Source organism: Paramormyrops kingsleyae, chromosome 12 (genome assembly GCF_048594095.1).
Source record: "Paramormyrops kingsleyae isolate MSU_618 chromosome 12, PKINGS_0.4, whole genome shotgun sequence".
Classification (NCBI taxonomy): Eukaryota; Metazoa; Chordata; class Actinopteri; order Osteoglossiformes; family Mormyridae; genus Paramormyrops; species Paramormyrops kingsleyae.
In genome coordinates, this window is record NC_132808.1 from 31231887 (window position 1) to 31252789 (window position 20903).

The window sequence follows — 20903 nt, forward strand, 5'->3', positions numbered from 1 at the left end:
TACAGATCGTGGGGCATTTGTGACGTATTGGCAGGGTTCTAACTTCATACTGAGAACGACGTCAATGACCGCATTAACGAGAGGCACACAGACACGGACCTAAATACACCAAACTAATCAACACAACTAGAAACAGCTGAAGACACGGGGATTCCACACGAGGCTAACGAGGGGGCGTGGCACACACGAGGATCGGAACAATAGGGGTGCGACACAAGTATATAAAACGGTCCAGAATGAACCAGAGGGAAAGGGAAAGAAGTGTCACAGATCTTCAAAGGTCAGTCTTTGATATTTGTCTAAATCCTGCTCATGGCACACATATGATGTTTGTGTTGTAGTGGTTGGAGGACTGGGGCTATTCAGTGTTTATTATAGGGCAGTACTCCTATGCTTTTCAGCCCATCTCTGGGAGTTTCAGAAATAGTGGGGATGGTGGTATTTGTGGTGTGGGCAGAAGTGGTGGGTTCTCCAGAGCCCTTGGAGGATGTGAACTACTGATGTGAACATTTCTGGGATTCTGGAATTTCCTGCCTTATTTCTAGTGGCAATAGTGCCATAATTCACAGCACTGATAGTCAAGTGTCATTTTGAATCATTGGACATCAAGTGTTACAACTCAATATCATCTGCAATTGCATGATGTGGGGTTTAATCAACATGGCATCAGGGATTTTCATATAAAGGAACTGTAACCTTTGGTTTGCTCTGTGCAGAAAGGTGTGGGACTGAACTGAGACATGATGACTCCAAGCTTGCTGGGAATTGCTCTCCTCTGCCTGTCTGTCATGCCTGCTGCAATGGCTGATGGTCAGTTTCCTGAGCCATTCTAACAGTCACTTAAACAGGCCATTGGGGGTCAGACATGTGACAAGCCTGGGGCATTCAGTGCTGAATCCAAACAGCCCCAAATGATTTGTTTAGCTCAGTTTGGGAATTCCATGCATCACAACAGTCTTGGATCAAGGCTGTTTCCCAAAACCTTTGATTCTATGGTATCATAATGTTGGGGAGAATTCAGTATGATGACAGATGAGGACTCTTGATCATAGCACAGCCCCATGGAATTGTGTTTTCTGTGCTCCATCAGGAAATCAGAACTCCCTGAAGCAGTGTGATGGACAACACAAGGACTGGTACCGAACTGGCCAGTACTGTATACGGTATTTCAACACGCCATGCTCCTTCGATGTTGCTGAGGTAAAGCAAAAACCGTCCCCCAGGTGCCTCATGTTGTAATTCTATAAAATGAGATTCTTGGGTTCAAACAGGCTCACAATCGAAGCCAACATCTGTATTACTGCTATACTGCATTCAGATTAATTGTTCCTGTGTACAGTCTACTTGCAGTCAAACTTCAGGGGCTCACCTGGTCTCTGTGCACAGTAGCCAAGAAAATGAGGATGTCTTCTCCCTGCTGGGATCTGCCAGCTCAGCTCCACGGATCTGGTTGGGCGGTTATAGGGATGGCCAGGTGATGGGGACAGGGCTGGGACATCCATGTGCCTTATTGCTATCTCTGGTTCACAGTAACATCAGGCTGGTGACCTGTGTCCGTGTAACGGTATCGCCTTCTCTCTCCCCTAACAGTCCAACAATTTCATCTGGAAAGATGGTTCCAATTGGGACTACCAGAATTGGGTTCCAGGTCAACCAAGCTACACCTCACACACTGAGAACTGTGTGGAGATGAACTGGAAAAGTAAGAGTGGTTATTTACAGAACACTTATTGGAGTATAATTCTCATTATACTCCAATGGACTGTCTTCCCCTCATGAGAGGAATTTCTGAATATTGCATACTGAATGTTTCCAGTGGAACTTCAGTAGTGCTTTGGAGAAACAAATTGTGTGAAATTGGCATAACATGACTTCATAGTGGTATAAAGAGGGTTTGCTTCAGCATGTATGATTTCTTTCAGACCAAAAACAATGGAATGATGATCTGTGCAGCAACAAGAAGCCTTTTGTTTGCGCCTTCTTGCGGCAGTAGGGCCAAGACTGAAATGCTGGAACGCTCTACTGCATCGCTTATAAAAATCGGGCCACACATGAATTTTCATGTAAGATGAGTAAAGAATTGCTGAACTTGTGCAAAATAAACTATCAACTGTATGACTGAGTTCTTGTGTAACTGCCACCATCATTTGATACATTATTGGCTGGTACATTATGCAGGAGCTATTGCATTATTGGCAGTTCTTGCATCTGGGTCTGTCTGTGCTCCATTTTGGCCCCCTGACCGTCCCCTGTCATCCCTCTCATTTAATCATACCTGCCTTCTGTCTGACTGTTAGTCCCTGTATATTAGTGTCTGCTTCTCCTTTCACTTCCTAGTCTGGTCAGTGTCATCTGTGCAGTAACCCCTCCAAGTCTCTCTGATAGTGTCGCTCTGTTCTCCCCCGTGAGAGTTAGCGTCTCCCATGTCTGGTTTCCCCATTCAAGGTATAATATGCCTGCACATCCTTCTGCACACCTCCTGATTCTTCGTTGTAAAGAGACAGGTCTGCACCCATGTATCAATTACTGGGTCCTGAACAACATCGTGGTCAAATGGTGGGAATCGCTCCTACTCATCCACTCTGGGTGGAAGCAGCTCAGGTCTTTACCAAATTGAATCTGGGCAGTGCCTATAACCCGATCCGGATCCAAGAGGGGGGTGGGTCAGTGAACAGTTCTTCGGTCTTTCAGACATTCATGTACAAAGTCCTGGCCGACCTGCTGCACTAGTTTTGTGAACATGTACAATTATTTTCATTCACTCCATGCGCATGGAACATGTTCATCACGTACGCCAGGTTCTCCAGCGCCGCCTCCTATGCAAAGTGTGAGGATCTATGGTTAAGTTCCTGGGGTACCTGATCCAACCAGGAGGAGTGGGGATGGATGAGGACAAGGCTAAAGCTGTAAGGGATTGGCCAAAACCCCAGATGGTCAGAATCAGACATCTGTCAGAGCACAGTACAGCGCATGTTCTGATGAGGAACTTGACCATTTAGTCACTGAAATAAAGCACATGCCTCATGCTGGATACTGGCTAGTGAAGGGGAGCTTGCAGGCAAGAGGGCATCTGGTGCACTGGGACAGGGTGAGGTCTTCCATGCACCGTGTGGATACTCTTGGCGTCCTCTCTCGCCCAAACCAGATAGGATGTGTTGTGCGGCGGACGTATTCAACACCTGGCCCAAAATCTCTGCTTCGGACTCCAAGCATAAGCTGATATGGTGTGAAACATTTTTTCATCTAATAGTTTCCTGTTGATGAATTATATTTTGCACTATGTACTTTAATGTGATTAGGTACAATATTGTGATCTCTGTTGCCACTGATGGCTTCTCAAGAAAGGTATGATGCATGTATGTACACATCACAACTCTAAATTGAACATTATGATTATTTAAACCCACATTATTTACATATTTCTAACAGATCGTGTATCTGGGTGCTGCCAACAACAACCTGTCAATGGCACTGGCCTTTTCTCAACAGTCAGGTGATGAATTTGGATTTCCTCAGGAAATTGCAGTTACAGGAACATGGACTAATCTGATCTTTATTGAAAAGTCAAATTTAATTATTTGCACTTACAGAATTTCTAGAACCCATATTTTAAGAGATATAAAAAATAATTTCAAGTTCAGTTGATCTTTGTTTCCCTGTGTGCATAGGTATGGGTCATCTTTCAGCATGCTATGTATGACTTTTCTTTCAGAAATCGGGACAATGGAATGATGTTTCGTGCACCCAAAAGAAACCTTTCACCCTTCAAACGGCACAAGCGGCAGCAGGAGGTGGAAGACTGAGAAATGCTGGAAGCACGATACGGCATGGCTTATAAAAATCACACGACGCATGAAAAGATGAACGAAGGGGCAAGATTCATGTAAAGCGCAAGATGAGAAAAGAATTGCAACATTTTGAAACGCTTCACTGAACTCATGCAAAATTAAAATACTAAATAAATAAACATCAACCGTATGACTCTTCTGCATTCTTATTATTTGGTTAAAATGGGAAAATGCGCCAGATGAGGCAGCCAATAATATAACAACTCTAACAACTATAAATACTATAACTGCCAATATTGTCATCATTTTTAATACATTAATGGCAGTTATTACATTATGGGCTGATATATTATGCAGAATCAGTTATTACATTTTTATTCAGAAATTGTATTATATTATTGAATACACTATAAACTTTATAAAGTTGTTACATTATCAACATTTATTGCAATAAAAATAGAATACAATACAATACCTTTTATTGTCAGTATATACAAATACAATGAGATTAAAAGCAGCTCGTTCCATGCAAACATGTATGTAGAACACACAACAATAAAAACAGTAATTATGCAGTGTGTAGTGGATGTTGGACACAGAGCAATGATATTGTACAGTATACAGCTATTACACAGTTATTATCAATACCATTTAGATATTGGATATTGCACAGTTGATGGATAGAAGGAAGTCCAGGGGTTGGGGGGTTAGACTGTGTAGTCAGTGCATGTGTGAGTTTAGAGTGGTTATGGCTTTTGGGAAAAAACTGTTCTTGAGTCTGTTTGTCCTTGCTGTGATGCACCTGTAGCGCCTCCCTGAGGGTGGGAGCTGTCCTCTGTGATGTTTTTTGCTCTGCTGAGGCAGCGGGAGGTGTAAATATCCATCAGGGAGGGGAGAGGGCAGCCGCTGATCTTCTGTGCTGCCTTTACTACTCTCTGAAGCCTCTCCCTGTCTGTCATGGTGCAGCTGCCGTACCACACTGTGACACAGTACGTCAGCAGTTTTTCAGTGCGAGTGACTAGAGAAAGCGCTCGTGTCCCAGTGCTGCATTTAAAGCACTCTGGTGAACAGAAAGCGAACCAATCCCACATCCTAATGTACATCACACAAAACCATTTTCCCGCCGGGTCTGTTTTCACCACGTGAAATATAGGCGACGCCCATACATACACGCTAAATAATGCGTGAAAACAGTGCACGTGTTCGATGGGAGTGGTGGGAGAAAAGAAAATGACATCTCAAAATTTAGAACAGCGGCCTTTTAGTAAATATTAATTGTATAACATGAAGAATCGTGAATACATTTATATACATTTACATTTAAATGGAAAAAAGTACCTCTACGTACCTCTTTGTAATGTATGGATTTAAATATTGTTTGTTTTGGGTTCTGGGTCCAATGCTTAAATCAGTTATTCCTAGTTAATCCTAAGTCTAAATCTAGTTCAGTTTTGCTAACTTTTGACTGCGTACAGATCGTATAAAATAAGTATTTTGTATCTATGTGACGGCCCGGTTGAGGATAAAAAGGATTTAACTCATGCACTGATGTTGTACTGTCTTCCTTGGGTTTTATTGTCTGTATTGACTGCACAACAACGTAAGAGCTAGAACAAGAGACACATAAATAAATTGGGATTTGCAATGAATTTACATCCATATAAATGAAACAATCAGTCTTACTTCAACGAAATACTAATTAATGCTAACATCTGTCACAACGTAAAATTACAAACACAAACCGTCATAGAGAGTATACATTACAGATATATGCCACATATGTGCATAAACGTTCCTGACCTTGTTCTCCCTTTCAACCGGGTGTCAAATAATGATATCAAAAAACAAATACCGAAGAATAAAACAATAAGCTGCGACTGTATGTATAAATCAACTCAAAGGTCCTTAATCGTTCGATTCCGTGATCAGTCTCCGTCGGTGCGCGCGTTCTCCTTTTCCGGTTTCGCGATCTCCTTGCATTTCCGCCAAGCCGCTTTTCAAAATAAAGGTCTCTATTGGTTAAATAACTTAAATGATCTGAATATTAATCAACACAACTAATATCAAGAAATGCAAACTTAAATTGTATCAGAATATTATTCCTTTTAATTAATTCAAATAACTGAGGGTTATTTACACTCCCATCAATCATGAGTGACTATAAATCTCAAATTTTAATCACGAATGATTCATAAAGTAAATTGCCAATGTTTGAGGCTAGATGTAAAGGTGAAACTATATTCTGTTATGAACTGCTTAAATCAAAGGATATGTAAGGAATTTCAGGCAGCCTCCAGCAGCAGGACCAGCTTCTGTACTGGGCGCTCAACTACTGATGGTTTGTTCAGACGTTTGCCATTCTTCCCTAAATTTCTGTCTCCAAACCGTATCTTCACTCTTCTCACCAAACCATCCTCGTCAACGCCAGTCTCGATAACTTCTGCCAAGCGCCACTCATTCCTAGGGAGATCATCTGCCTTCTCCAAGACTATATCTCCGACTCGCATGTTCCTTCTTGGTGTAAGCCAGCATTGCCTTGTTGCAATATTAGACACGTACTCCTTGCGCCAACGTCCCCAAAATTGTTCCGCTAAATACTGGACATGGCGCCATCTCTTGCGAGCATATATGTCTTCTCTGACAAACTTGCCAGGAGGTGGTAGGGCTTGGGTCGTTTTCAGGGTGAGCAGATGATTAGGAGTTATAGGCTCGGGACTACGGGGATCGCTTAAATTATCTATAGTGAGCGGACGGCTATTTACAATGGCCATGGCCTCATAGAAGAAGGTTCGTAAAGAAGAATCGTCCAATCTTCCAGACGACTGGGACAGAGTAGAACAAAGAACACTTCTCACAGTTCTAATCTGTCTCTCCCAGACTCCGCCGGTGTGACTTGCATGGGGTGCGTTGAAGACGAAGTCACATTGTTTTGCTGCTAAGAACGTTACTAGACGGTTGGTGTCAATCTCTTCCATCGCCTTGATGAGCTCATTCTTGGCTCCAATGAAATTAGTGCCTTGGTCACACCTTATTTGCTTAACTGCTCCTCTAATAGCGATGAAACAGCGCAGGCCATTGATAAATGCGTCCGAGGACATGTCATCCAGCATCTCAATATGGATCGCTCTGCAACAGAAACAGGTAAGGAGAAGTCCATACCTCTTGTATGATTTTCGTCTTTGTTTGGTGGTGAATGGACCAAAAACATCCATTCCACAGAACGTAAATGGAGGGGATGGATCTATACGCTCTGAGGGCAGGTTTGCCATTTTTTGTTCCTCCGTGGGTCTGCGAAACTTACGACATCTCACGCACTGTCATACGAAGGAGGCTACCGTCCTGTTTACTCCTGTTATCCAAAATCCTCTCGATCTGATCTCGTTTATAGTCAAGCCCTTTCCTTGATGTGCTGTTTTTTCATGACAATCAGTGATCAGAAGTTTCGTAAGATGGTGTCCCTTTGGAATTATCACTGGATGCTTAACAGAGTTAGGAACGGAAGCATTGCAGAGCCTTCCTCCCACCTTGAGCAATCCGTCATGGTCAACAAAGGCATCGAGATTGTATAGCTTGTTACTGCGTGGGAGCTGTTTGCTCTTGCGGAGTAAAGCTATCTCTTCTGCATATGTCTGACTCTGTAAGTCCTTGATAATGAGGCACTCAGCATCTTCACGCTCTGCGACTGTACTGTGGTCACTAGACTTGTCCTTCCTGACACGACGAAGTAGACGTGCAACGGCTTGGATGACTTTGGACCATGAGGATGACCTTGTGAGGCGGTTGGATAAGCAGGGATACTGTACTGCTTGTGTGTTCAGAGACTGAGCCCTCTTGACCTCTGGATCACCGATTGGAAGTTGCGTGTCAACGTCCACAGGGGGAGGAATTTGTCCTTCCCACAAGACCTTTGGTCCTCTGAACCAGCTGGAAGTGACAAGATCATCAACACACAGACCTCGTGATGCTAGTCGGCTGGATTTTCATCCGAGGGAATGTATCGCCACTGTTGGGGAGTCGTAGTGCGATGAATCCTCTGAACTCGATTTGCAACAAACGTGTGGAAGCGGCGAGCTTCATTGTTTATGTAGCCTAACACCACTTGAGAGTCCGTCCAGAAATATGCCTCTGCATCTGCAAGGTTCATTTCTTCCTTTAACAAATCGTTCACTGCAACTGAAACGACCGCAGCAGTTAACTCTAACCGAGGGATTGTCGTGACCTTAAGAGGGGCTACTCTCGATTTTGCCATGAGCAAAGAGCAATGGATGTCACCTCGTTCGTTTTCGAGCCTAAGATATGAGCACTGGCCATATCCTCTCATGCTGGCATCGGAGAAGTTATGAATCTCTCTCTTGGTTATTCTCCCAAACCCAGCTGGCACAATACAACGAGGCACCTCAATCTTCTCCAAATTAGCAAGATCGGCCTTCCAGTGCTCCCACCCTGGCTGCAAACCCTCAGGTAAAGGATCATCCCAGCCCATTCCATTTCGGCACATTTCTTGGAGAACAGTCTTTCCCTTGAGCAAGAGTGGTGCAAGAAACCCCAAGGGGTCGAACAACGAGGCCACAGTTGACAGTATACCTCTCCGGGTTGCGGGTTGCTCCTTAACAGTGACACGGAATTTGAAATTATCATGTTCCAGATGCCAGTAAATGCCCAATGCTCTTTCCAAAGGTTGGTCAGTGAGGGAAAGATCAACAGCTGTAACATTTACAGCACACTCAGAGGGCGGTATTGTCTCCAAAACTGCCTTGTTATTGGATACAAATTTATGCAGCCTTAAGCCTCCTAGTGCACAAAGCTGGCGAGCTTCTCGAGCTAACTTAATGGCCATCTCTGCAGTTTCAACACTGGATACTCCATCATCCATGTAAAAATCTCTTATAACGAATTGGGAACCTAGGGGGTACAGATGTTCACTTTCTCTTGCAAGATGCTTCAGTCCATAGTTAGCACATCCGGGTGACGATGACGCTCCAAACAGATGTACTCTCATGCGGAATGCTTGAGGCTGTGAGTCGAAATCCCCATTTCTCCACCAGAGAAATCGTAGGTAATCACGATCCGCTTCGTCAACATGGAACTGGTGAAACATCTGCTCAATATCACACGTGAGGGCTACATGGTACTGTCTGAACCGCAGAAGAATACCAGTCAGGCTGTTCATTAGGTCAGGGCCTGTAAGAAGATGATCGTTCAAGCTGGTTCCCTTGTATCTTGCCGAGCAGTCAAAAACCACACGTAATTTCCCTGGCTTCTTTGAGTGATACACTCCATGATGAGGGACATACCATTTTTCACCTTCTCTTCCCTCATCAATGACCTTTTCTGCATCACCCTTCTCTATTACATCTTCCATAAACTTAACATAATGCTCTTTGTACTCCTGGTCCTTCATTAATCTCCGTTTTAGGTGCTGAAGTCTCCTGACAGCAAGAGGCCCATTATCTGGAAGATAGGGTCTTTTCCTGAATGGGAGAGGCATTTCAAGGTGGTTGTCTTGGTTCATTCTGATGTTTCCTCCCAGCCTTTTCAAGAACATAATGTCCTCTTGAGACACCATTATTCTGTTTTGATCAGTGTCCTTGAAATCTGACTCGAGCACCTTGATCACTTCAGTTGGTGTTACAGCGGGTATCTCCTTGATAGATACTCTGTGACACATGGTAACGTCGCCTTGTGACTCATGATGTGTCAAGGAAGGGCCCACAATGCTCCATCCGAGGTCTGTGCGGACAGCATGTGGCTCGTTGTCCTTCCCAAGAATCACTTCTCTGGGGGCTAAAGCTCTGGAACAATTATATCCTATTAAGAGCCCAACCTCACAATCTTGAAGTGGGGGAATTCTGTCTATCAGAGGAGCAAGATGCTTCCAACGTCTGGCAGTCTCTCTGGTAGGGATGTGGGCACGATCTACAGGAATACAATCCTTAGTGTATGCGGGAGGAAGCTCCAGAACCACGGTAGAATCGAAGCCTCTAACTTTAAGTCCGGCAACTCTTTCACTTGTTATTAATGAATCCTTCCCAACCATAGTAGTGAGCCTAAGTGTCACTGGACTTGAGTCAACCTTTAGACTTTGGCTTACTGCATGTTCAATGAATACAGTGTCGCTTTGTGTGTCTAACAGAGCATAGACAAGTCTTTCAAAGTCTGGGTCATTCTGCGAGGACAACCACACTGGCACGATCATAGAGGTGTTAGCAGTCGTGCACCCAGATTCTACACCTAGAGACATTGTGACAACCCTTTCATGTGGATTCTCTGGGCCTTGGATAGAGGAGGACTTCACCTTTCTACTGAAGCTGTCATCGTGTAAGCAGGTAGGATGTCTTCCCTTGCAGGTGTTACAGCTATGTCTGGAGCGACAGTCTTTGGCACAGTGACCGAGCTTCAAACATCCGTAGCACAGTTTTGTATCCCTTATGAACTGTCTTCGTTCTTCGAGAGATCTTGCAGAGAATTTAGAACAATCATGAATTTGATGTTCACTGTCTTGACAGAACGGACATGGTTTAGTAACCTTACCAGTGAGCCTTGGATTCTCATGCGGTGTGACTATCTTCGTATGGAAGACATTGGCCTTGTTCTTACTAACCTTGAAATTGTGTTTCTCCTTATTAGCTTCAGAAACGTGAAGGGCATGAAAGGAAGTGATTGGGTTGCAGGCTACCTCAGCCTCAATAGACATGAAATGGGCAAAATCTTGGAAAGTTGGAAATTCCTGGGTTTCACTCAGCCTTTGTGTGGCTTGACGATTCCAGCGGGCAGCTGCCCAATCAGGAAGTTTGCTCGCAAGTTTCCTATTCTCCTCCCAGTCATTGAGTATCTCCAGTCCCTTCACATGAGGCATAGCATCTCTACATGAATTCAGAAAATCTGAGAAATTTCTGAGTCCTTCGGAGTCCTTCGGCTGGATTCTAGGCCAGCTCGCAAGTTTCTCTCGGAATGCTCTTTGTATGATGAACGGCTGTCCATAACGATCTTGAAGTCTTTGCCACGCATCATTATAAGCTTCCTCATCATTTCTGTAAAACATGCCTTCAAGGGTTTTCAGAGCAGACCCAGCGACATACTTCTTCAAGTAGTATAACTTATCTGCTGAGGAGATGTGTCGCTTGTCGATAAGTGATTGGAATGAAGCCTTCCACTCTATGAAGTGAATGGGTTCACCCTTGAAAATGGTAGGCTCTGGCATAGGAAGTCTGTTTAACGTAACACTGTCTTGGAGAGCCTGCGCAAGGTAAGACACATCAGCATTGGGAGTTGGCAATGATCTCCCTTCATTGAATGTTGGCTTAACTGGGGGTGAATACACAGGTTTGTGTGTGATAACGCTTACGGGTCGTTGCAGCTCGTCGTTCTGGTCAGCAGAGTGGATGATTTCTTCTTTGTCATACACTTCTAGCCTCGCTCTCGCTGCTCTGACCTCCTTCATTGCTTGTAATCTTTCAAACTCGCCCCTTTGAGCATCAAGTTCCTTCCTTTGCTTCTCTTCTAGAAGTTGTATTTTTTTCCTTTGTTCCCTTTCTTCCACTGTTGTTGCGTACTCTGCTTCCCTTGCTGCAAGCTCTGCTGCTGCCTCTATTCGTTTAGCCATCAGGAGGGAGTTCAGTGAAAGTTGACTTGTAGGCGTGCTTGACTTGGAGCTAATACGTGAAACTGTAGAACCATAAACAGAACGAGCATAATCTCGATCAAGCAGTACACGAAGGCGTTTTCTTTCTCCCCCACTGTCAAAGTTTCCATCGACACCTGGGATCCTCTGATAAGCAATCCTTACAATATCCTTTGTGACAGCATCGCAAGCGTCAATTCTTCTTCTTGTATCTGTGGGTGGAGTAACATAACTGCGAACCTTTACGTATGCATTCATCACATTGTCTCTTTCGTATTCCAACGTGTCTACAAGCGATATTAGCTGACCCTCAGGAATGTCTGTTTTCAGCTGCCCTCTTGCTTTACGAGCCTCAGCCTTCCATCTTTCATACGCATGCATAAGCTTTCTCTCTGCCCTTTCTGCCTCTTCTCTTTGATATGCAAGCATCTTTTCAGTTGGAATTCGTTCACGGACGGAGCGACGTACTTCATCCGTGTTTACAACTTCAGATTGACCTTCTATCTCATTAACTGTGGTTTTGTTTTGGGCTACCTTTGATATTTCACCTTCCTCCACAGGATTGCACAAATTTGATCCTTGGTCCGTCATCATTTGCATCAGCAAGTGGGATCAGTGGGCAAGCTCTTACTGTGACGGCCCGGTTGAGGATAAAAAGGATTTAACTCATGCACTGATGTTGTACTGTCTTCCTTGGGTTTTATTGTCTGTATTGACTGCACAACAACGTAAGAGCTAGAACAAGAGACACATAAATAAATTGGGATTTGCAATGAATTTACATCCATATAAATGAAACAATCAGTCTTACTTCAACGAAATACTAATTAATGCTAACATCTGTCACAACGTAAAATTACAAACACAAACCGTCATAGAGAGTATACATTACAGATATATGCCACATATGTGCATAAACGTTCCTGACCTTGTTCTCCCTTTCAACCGGGTGTCAAATAATGATATCAAAAAACAAATACCGAAGAATAAAACAATAAGCTGCGACTGTATGTATAAATCAACTCAAAGGTCCTTAATCGTTCGATTCCGTGATCAGTCTCCGTCGGTGCGCGCGTTCTCCTTTTCCGGTTTCGCGATCTCCTTGCATTTCCGCCAAGCCGCTTTTCAAAATAAAGGTCTCTATTGGTTAAATAACTTAAATGATCTGAATATTAATCAACACAACTAATATCAAGAAATGCAAACTTAAATTGTATCAGAATATTATTCCTTTTAATTAATTCAAATAACTGAGGGTTATTTACAATCTATTTATAATCACCTAATAAGTCAATTAAATTCTGTATCCAGTATCTTTAGCACCTATTTATCTTTTCTTTAAATCAGTAACCTCCATCCACATATCAAACTCAAAATTCAACATGTATAGGCTAAAGGGAAAAAACAAAATCACATCGTATTCCATTCAGGCATAACAATGTCCAAAGGTTAATATACAGTTCAGTTCAGTCCGTCACATCCTAACTGCACACGTTGTAAGCAAATCAAAGTTCCGTCTACTCGTCCTTGGGTCCAGCTGGCCACCCTGCTATGAACTCCGTTCGGTGGGTCCCGGTGTTCTGTCGATATAACCCCCCAAAACCCTTACCTTAACCCAAACCCCTAAAACCTAACCCTAATCCCAAAACGGTTGAACTGCACATGCGCAGAAAGGCTCGATAGCACGTCTCGATAGGTAGGATTTTATGACAGAACACTGGTTCTGTGTAGCACATATGCAGGAATATATATATTTAGGAAGATAGTGCAGAAAAAAAAAAACAATTTATCGTGGTTTAAAACATTTCTTCCATCCTCCTTTAGTTAATTAAAAAATCACCACACTACACCACATAAGCTGTAAAATCGAGTTTAGCAAGTTTTCTTTTTACCATATTCTAAATCCTATGGCAGCACTCACTGCAGCCAGCCTCAACCGCCTCCGCAAAAAAACAACCCGCGCTCCACACGTTACGTCGTGACATCACCTCACAATCTACAGTACATACAATCGTCTTTTTTCTTAAAGAGATAAATTATCGTTTTGTTAATATACTGTAAATGTGTTTTTGTTTCTATTTGTCCAATTTATACATTATTGTTGTAAAAGTTGTTTTGTAATGGATTTAATGACCTATTGTCATGTGGGTTACACACGGCCAACAGAGCAGAAAGCATTCGTTACGTACAGTATGTATTTTTTGAGACGGAGCTTATAGGAGTGAAATAACCACGTGATATCGTGGTTGATATCGTAACAGTCAGACAACGGTTTCGAGGAATTTTTAAATCGCGATATTACGTTTTTCGTTACATCCCTATTAAAAGGTTTAGTCATTTATATCAAAAAGACAATTTTTAACAGTACTTGAAATGGCTTGTCTCTGTTGTGTTTTATTGAGACCATTTTGAACTGTGTCAGCTGGCCCACCTTCACTGGAGATGACAACGACGAATGCTCACTTGAAGATGAGACGTGTCACTGGATATCTCCATCAGTTCATTGAAAATGGTATAAATTTCTTTCACATACTACGGTACGATCATGAGATCTACTATGCTTATTTTCACATTTATTTTTAGCAACCGGTTCTGAGCTTAACGCCCTGCTGAAGTTCTGGTTGGGCTGGGAGACTTTCCTCTGGACAACTGGTGGAAGTGATTGATGGAACCCTACCAAGGTCATCTGCATGCTTTGAGACCCTACGTCTTCCAGCACACTAACAAGATTTCTCAACATTTAAGGCGGAGCTTTGTACCTGCATAAATACAGCAGACGCTGGATTTGGATTGGCTTAGTGTCTTTAATAGTACATACAAATAGTACATACAGGATAAATGTGTTAATTGCTGTTGCACAACACAACTACTCTGTTCCAATATCCATCATGCATAAGTCAATACAAATGATTTGTTCAGTTATTAAAACAGCTTTATTGTATTTCTGTGTATTAGTGCTGTGTTAATATCAGCTGAACAGTGGCTTGATAAATATCAATGCCATATGATTGGGAGGTTCAACAGCTTCTGTCAGTGCTGCCAGTACGTCATGGTTTAGATGGTCATCTCTGACAGGAATTATGATTCCATGGTGTCACAGTGGTGCAGTGGTTAGCCCTGTCGCCTCATAGCAAGAAGGTCCTGGGTTTGATCCCTGGGTTGTCCAGGGTGCCTTTCTGTGTGGAGTTTGCATGTTCTCCCCGTGCATGCGTGGGTTTCATCCAGGTGTTTCGGTTTCCTCCCACAGTCCAAAGACATGCAGATTAGGTAGATTGGCTACTCTACATTGCCCGTAGGTGTGAATGAGAGTGTGTTTGTCTGTGTTGGCATGCACTGGCATGCCTAAATGGAATGTGACTGCACTGTTATGCTTATAACATTAAAAGCACTACTATAAAGAGGTGTTATGCCAATTTCACACACAATTTGGTTTCTCCAAAGCACTACTGAAGTTCCACTGGAAACATTCAGTATGCAATATTCAGAAACTCCTCTCTTTAAAAGGGGATTACGGTCCAGGGAGGACATGGCTTGGATGTCAGTTTGTTCTTTAATGTGAATTATGAGAATGAGAATTATACTCCAATAAGTGTTCTGTAAATAACCACTCTTACTTTTCCAGTTCATCTCCACACAGTTCTCAGTGTGTGAGGTGTAGCTTGGTTGACCTGGAACCCAATTCTGGTAGTCCCAATTGGAACCATCTTTCCAGATGAACTTGTTGGACTGTTAGGGGAGAGAGAAGGAGAGATACCATTACATGGACACACAGGTCACCAGCCTGATGTTACTGTGAACCAGAGATAGCAATAAGGCACATGGATGTCCCAGCCCTGTTCCCATGTCTCCATCACCTGACCATCCCTATAACCACCCAACCAGATCCGTGGAGCTGAGCTGGCAGATCCCAGCAGGGAGAAGACATCCTCGTTTTCTTGGCTACTGTGCACAGAGACCAGGTGAGCCCCTGGAGCTTGACTGCAAGTAGACTGTACACAGGAACAATTAATCTGAATGCAGTATAGCAGTAATACAGATGTTGGCTTCGATTGTGAGCCTGTTTGAACCCAAGAATCTCATTTTATAGAACTACAACATGAGGCACGGTTTTTGCTTTACCTCAGCAACGTCGAAGGAGCACGGCATGTTGAAATACCGTATACAGTACTGGCCAGTTCGGTACCAGTCCTTGTGTTGTCCATCACACTGCTTTAGGGAGTTCTGATTTCCTGATGAGCACAGAAAAAAAATACCACAATTCCATGGGGCTGTGCTATGATAGAGTCCTCAACTGTGTCATCATACTGAATTCTCCCCGACATTATGATAATCATAGAGCCAAAGGTTTTGGGAAACAGCCTTGTGATGACTGTTGTGATGAATGGAATTCCCAAACTGAGCTAAACAAATCATTTGGGGCTGTTTGGATTCAGCGCTTCATGCCCCAGGCTTGTCACATGTCCGACACCCAATGACCTGTTTAAGTGACCATTAGAATGGCTCAGGAAACTGACTGACCGTCATCCATTGCAGCAGGCATGGCAGACAGGCAGAGGAGTGCAATCCCCAGCAAGCTTGGAGTCCTCATGTCTCAGTTCTTCAGTCCCACAACACCTTCCTGCAGAGCAAACCATAGGTTACAGTTCCGTTATATGGTGATTGTAACTACACCGGTCACAAGGGAGTCAACACTTCATACTGATGTTCAAATTCCCATTTTATTTTATCCTCTTCATGCAAAGAACACCGTGAAAACTATGGACGCAAAATAAAGTTTTTCAGTATAACACACACACATATGTACGTCTATACAGAAAATAAACATATCTGAAATATTTATGCAGCAAACAAAAATAATAATTACCGTGTTGCCTCTTTGACCAGTCGTAGAATGAGTCGTAGCTTGTTATTCACTGTCTATTACTAAATGCCCTTACGTGAGAGCTTCCAGTTCAAAGCCACGTCGGTCATGTGACTTAATAGCTCATTCTTATGCAAATACTTTTAAAACTTCAAATAATGTAGGCAACACCACAAACTCCTTTAAACAACACATGAAATTAATGATATTATTTTAACTCTCTTTTGGGAAATTCACTTTAACAGCGTTGTCATGGCAACATTAACACACTTCTTAGTGTCAGCTACAGTGATCTCTGATGCCATGTTGATTAACCACTTGGTTCCCCCCACCACCATGAAATTGCGGATGATATTTAGTTGTAACACTTGATGTCCAATGATTCAAAATGACACTTGACTATCAATGCTGTGAATTATGGCACTATTGCCACTAGAAATAAGGCAGGAAATTCCAGAATCCCAGAAATGTTCACATCAGTAGTTCACATCCTCCAAGGGCTCTGGAGAACCCACCATTTCTGCCCACACCACAAATACCACCATCCCCACTATTTCTGAAACTCCCAGAGATGGGCTGAAAAGCATAGGAGTACTGCCCTATAATAAACACTGAATAGCCCCAGTCCTCCAACCACTACAACACAAACATCATATGTGTGCCATGAGCAGGATTTAGACAAATATCAAAGACTGACCTTTGAAGATCTGTGACACTTCTTTCCCTTTCCCTCTGGTTCATTCTGGACCGTTTTATATACTTGTGTTGCACCCCTATTGTTCCGATCCTCGTGTGTGCCACGCCCCCTCGTTAGCCTCGTGTGGAATCCCCGTGTCTTCAGCTGTTTCTAGTTGTGTTGATTAGTTTGGTGTATTTCAGTCCGTGTCTGTGTGCCTCTCGTTAATGCGGTCATTGACGTCGTTCTCAGTATGGAATTAGAACCCTGCCAATACGTCACAAATGCCCCACGATCTGTAAACAAACCGGCTGTAAATTATAAATAACGAACAATCCGGAAACGTGCACATAATGCGGTACAAATACAAAACATACGTCTCACACAAACACAATGCGCTTTGCAAATAAAAAGCACTGCTGTCAAAGCAATATGATGCGTTTTGATAATACAAACAAAACAAAAAGAGCGTCTTCCACAAGTACTGTATAAAGACAGAATAAAACACAATGCGCTTTGCAAATAAAAAGCACTGCTGTCAAAGCAATATGATGCGTTTTGATAATACAAACAAAACAAAAAAGAGCGTCTTCCACAAGTATAAAGACAGAATAAAACCAACAAGAAACATTTCATAATTGTTATTGGTCATTTTTCACATTTTTGACGAGTATACAACAAGGCGAAACATATATTTGTGGATCACGTGACTTTTGGCACCGTTATTCCACGCCAATTGGATGAGCTCCCAGACGGCACGCGGTGCCAGAGGAGAGCAGCGTCCAATTCAGCTCATTCAGCCTTCGGTTGATGGAGCTCAAATGTTCTACCGGAGATCGGGAAGAGCGCGGGGAGCGGAGCGCCACCTATCAGCGGTCAACAGGTAAGTATTTTTAATCGATATCGTGTCATATTTTAACATAGTTAACTCTAATAACGACGTGTAACATGAATGTAATCATTTTAACCCTATTGTAGGCAATAGTTAGTTGATGTTTGTGCTACGTAAACTTGCACATGACGATTTTTTTAAATCCAGCATATGTATTTTTCATGTTAGAGTTTACTGATAATATGCTGTATTATATGATAATATCATATAATAACGTTTTTGCACACAATCGCTAGAAATTGTTGCTAGCTAACGAAGCACTGAAATAATGCGCAGTACAACTGACAGCCACCATTGCCTATGTCAAGGAGGACAGTTTTAGCTACTTTACATTTTACCTGCTAGTTTAAAACTGAAAACTGTGCCTGTGTGCAGGTGGAGTTCATTGTGACAGGCTGGTTTCACAGCCGGAAAAGCTCGGTCCCAGTTATCTCCATCATTGTTATGCAGATATACAGCTGTTTTGAACATAGTTAACCACAGTACACAGTAGCCGGTGGTCAGGATGCCTCCTGGACGCCTCCCTGGTGAGGTGTTCCGGGCTGGGAGGAGGCCCCGGGGGAGACCCAGGACACGCTGGAGAGACTATGTCTCCCGGCTGGGCTGGTAACGCCTCGGGATTCCCCCAGAGGAGCTGGACGAAGTGGCCGGGTAGAGGGAAGTCTGGGTTTCCCTGCCTAGACTGCTGCCCCCGCAACCCGACCCGGAAGGCGGTAGATGATGGATGGATGGATGAAAAACAGGTCTGCTATAGTTTTGCACAGTGATGTCACCACTTTGGCCCCCAGAAGTAACATCTGCTCCTCCTCGCTCAGATCATCATTGAGAAATGTGGATTTCCCTTGATAAAGAGATCATGTACAAGGCCACAGGAACTGGCCCGACAGAAGACTTTGAAACCCCACTTATCTGGTTTATTGGCAACGTACTGACGCAGATTCCCTGCCCGTGGGCCTTTGTATGCCACCATTACGTCATCTACACTCTGCCTGTAAGTGGATGGAATAAGGAGACACTTCTTCCTCAGCATCTCAGACAGAGGGCGACTTTATAAGACCGATCCTGGCTGCCTTCACACTGCTCATTGTCAGTGAAGAAGTTTACGTAACAACTTGAAGCTTTTGACGACCATAATATCAGCTACAAGGCTGTACTGTGAGAGATGGTGCCAGTAATCGTCTATGGATGGGCATTCGAAAACTCCCATGCACAACAGAATGGCCAGGAAAGATTCATTTTTATGAGAGGTGGTTTTTATGGGATCTCCAACAAATTAGCGTGGTTAGAAATAATGTTGAACCATCTCATTAGTGAACATCATCTTGAAGTACTGCAGCGGTGTTTCAATTTCATCTGGGGGGTCAAATGTGGAATCTGGCACAGGTATTGACTCAATGTCCTGCCTTTTCCATGGTGGCCTTCTGTGATCCAACTCGCATTCATCTTCTGCCTCTGTCTTACTGACTGTTATTAGACAGTTTTTACCTTTGTTAGCTATTTTCCTTTTTTTGGTGGTGGTGGTAGTTGAACGTCCTGGTCTTGATCCTCATCCAAGGACGTAAAATCATCAGAATCGGAGTGGGAAGGAAATCCGGGTCTGCTATTCTGTCGTCGTCACTATCAGCGCACCCTTCAGCATCAGACAGCGCAGGGTTTTCAGGTACTAGTGCCATTTCAGGGCTTCCTGCCTATTGCCTTAGAATGTCCTGGTGTCCATCTACATAATATATAAACAACACACACTGAGGTGCTTTTCATGAAATATCTATCTAAAAATATTGCAATAATTATTTTATTGCATTATATTATTATGAATTCAGTGATTACATTGTAAAATTATAGGAAATGTAATGAAATAGCACTACATGTACATGAACAGAATGAATAGAACACTGCTATCCTTATATATTTTTGATAGCATTTGTAGTAAAATAATTACCCACAAACTGGCATCTCTACCATTTGACACAGCGTTTTAAAAAATTTTTCTCCATCATAATTTTTTTTTGTGTGTGTTGGGGGGTGGTTATTGTGAACCATTCGCTTAAATAACCCCTCTGAATTTATTTTTTATTGAAAATATCCACTTACTTTCGAATCTGCTTACGGTATTTCCAACAACTTGGAGGGAGTCTTCAAAATTCTTTGTCTGCGCATGAGATCGCTGCAGTGGTGCCTCTATTTTTGCACCACAGTACCATCTGGTGTATTTTCTGACTACTGCATGCTCTCCAAGCATGGAACTGAATGCCCAGCCCAGTATTGTAATGCAACACGCAGCGCATTTAAAAGGGCGTCGCCATTTAAATGGTCTACCATTTGGTGGAGCAGACACATAAAGGGTAATCCCTATTGGGGTCACGGGGACCGGAGCCTATCCTGGTAAGTATGGGCACATGGCGGGGACAAACCCTGGGCCGGCGCCAACACACCACAGGTCACACACACACAATCGCATCACTCACACCTTACGGGGCCAATTTAGTGTCACCAATTAACCTATAGTGCATGTCTTTGGACAGTGGGAGGAAACACACACCAACACGGGCAGAGCAGGCAAACTCCACGAGGAAATGCCCCACGGCCGACCCGGGAATCGAACCCTGGACCTTCTTGTGAGGCAACAGCGCTAACCACTGCGCCACCATGCTGCCCTAGTAAAAGCACTTGTTCAACTTAATTGATCTGACCTGATAAAGGTAATATCACACTGTAATAAAACAAGAGTTATCAATAACAGGTGGTGTACCTCTTCACTGTTGGGTTCAGTCACAGGATGCTGAATAGTCCCCATTACCCATAACTGATTTGGAGTCTAATTTTCCTCGGTTCTAATTGGGTGGTTATCCCAACCAATTGGAATGGCATCCAGGGCAGCTTGCAATCTAGGCACAAACACGTAGTGGCAACAGAAGAGGTGCATTGTGTTTGACAGGTCAAGAAAACCATCACCCACTAGTGAGTGAAGCACGTCGTAGCAGATGTTTGTGACGGCACACCACAGGTCTCTCCACAACCTTTCAATCCTGGAAGGAGAGTCATATTAGTAAAAATATAATGCAGAG

At 43.2% G+C, this 20903-nt stretch overlaps 1 protein-coding gene and 1 long non-coding RNA gene across 3 annotated transcripts in view; both read left to right on the forward strand.

Annotated features, from left to right (window-relative positions):
- Positions 1-231: 231 nt before the first annotated feature.
- Positions 232-20903, forward strand: part of LOC140577700 (lectin-like) — a 34943-nt gene continuing 14271 nt past the window's right edge. The window contains exons 1-6 of one of the 2 annotated variants that reach the window (XR_011981866.1): positions 235-280; positions 717-810; positions 1091-1163; positions 1340-1474; positions 1591-1702; positions 1923-2115. The gene's annotated coding sequence lies outside the window, so the exon portion shown is untranslated. Of the gene's footprint in view, positions 281-716; positions 811-1090; positions 1164-1339; positions 1475-1590; positions 1703-1922; positions 2116-20903 lie in introns of those variants that run through there. The other variant, XM_072697948.1, reaches the window with a different exon arrangement.
- Positions 13807-14230, forward strand: LOC140593568 (uncharacterized). The gene is made up of 2 exons (XR_011993958.1): positions 13807-13921; positions 13993-14230. It is a non-coding gene; the product is annotated as an uncharacterized lncRNA (long non-coding RNA).